The sequence below is a fragment of the Octopus bimaculoides genome, chromosome 11 (genome assembly GCF_001194135.2).
Source record: "Octopus bimaculoides isolate UCB-OBI-ISO-001 chromosome 11, ASM119413v2, whole genome shotgun sequence".
Classification (NCBI taxonomy): Eukaryota; Metazoa; Mollusca; class Cephalopoda; order Octopoda; family Octopodidae; genus Octopus; species Octopus bimaculoides.
This window is the reverse complement of record NC_068991.1, coordinates 55,867,716-55,869,400: the sequence shown is the minus strand read 5'-3', so window position 1 is coordinate 55,869,400 and position 1,685 is coordinate 55,867,716.

Here is a 1,685-nt window from a genome sequence, read left to right as displayed (position 1 = left end):
TATATATATATATATATATATATATATATATATTCATGCATACATGCCCACATATACACACATGCATACCTACACACATGGATATATAATATATATATGTGTGTATGTATGCATGAATGCCTATACGTTTGTGTGTGTGTGTGTGTGTGTGTGTATGTGCAGATTTGACTATGTAGTTAAGAAATTGTTTTAGAACCACATGGTTCCAGGTTCAGTTCCACTGTCCAGAACTTTAGTAGGTGTCTTATATTATAACCTTATGTTGGCCAACACCTCATGAAAAGGAATCCTTAGATGCATGCACCATATTTATCTATGTACAATATGCACTTCATTTCTACATTTTTAAGCTTAAAATGTATAGCTGTACATTATACATGAGAACTAAATGTTATCCATTTCTTGTGGCCATCTATTGTCCAAGTTAACTGATGTGTGATGAAAAGTTTAAATCACTATAATAATGATACATTTTTGTAGGATAGTGACAATACATTAAATATGTATTACATTTCATAAGTGTGCCAGTAAGATCATATCAGTCAATGTTGTTTACTATCTAACTAACATAGCGAAACAAGTCAAAAGTAAAACCACCACAGAAACAGCAAATGATGAAATGTGTCAAGCTTCTGCACTTAATTTGTTTATGCATAACTGCAGATGTGGATGTGTGGATAGGTGCAGTATGGTTATATGGTAAGGAGTTTGCTTCCCAGTCATAGTTTTTCAGTTCAATCCTTAAGCAAGTGTCTTCTGCTATGGCCCTTGGTTAACAAAAGCCTTGCGAGTGGATTTGGTAGATGGAAACTATAAGAAGTCCATCACATATGTGTGTGTGTGTGTGTGTGTGTGTGTGTGTGTATATACTTTCATCTAAAAGAAGTCCATCACATATGTGTGTGTTTGTGTATGTGTGTGTGTATCCTTCAAGACATTTTCTATACATAATCCACTATTCTCATCTCCTTAGCCCCAAGGCCACATGGTTCCGGGTTCAGTCCCACTGCGTGACACTTTGGGCAAGTGTTTTCTACTATAGCCTCGGGCTGACCAAAGCCTTGTGAGTGGATTTGGTAGATGGAAACTGAAAGAAGCCTGTCATGTATATGTATATATATGTGTGTGTATGTTTGTGTTTGTCCCCCCAACATTGCTTGATAACCGATGCTGGTGTGTTTATGTCCCCGTAACTTAGCGGTTCAGCAAAAGAGACCATGGCTGCAGTCAAATGACTGAAACAAGTAAAAGAGAGAGAGAGTAAAGAGTATATATATATATAAACTTTCATCTAATCAAGAAATCCTTGGCTTGAAAAGTAGCCTGCAATATGCACCTCACTTGGATATTTATCACTTCTGAGGTTCTGAGTTTTCACTCACTATGAAACATATGTAGCCCGGATCTTATCTACTCCATTCCTTATTCACACACCCAGCGACCCTAGTCACCTACCTTGAAATATAAAAAGTTTTTCAGTTTATTGTACTTCCATACAAAAAAATTCACAACCTTCCATCTCAATAAACCACTATTGTCTTTGAAAGTTGTTATATTATATTTACTACAGATTGCTTGAAGCTAACTTTCTTCCTGCACTTCGCTCCCTGGACCTTACATTCATATATATATATATATATATATATATATATATATATATATAGAGAGAGAGAGAGAGAGAGAGA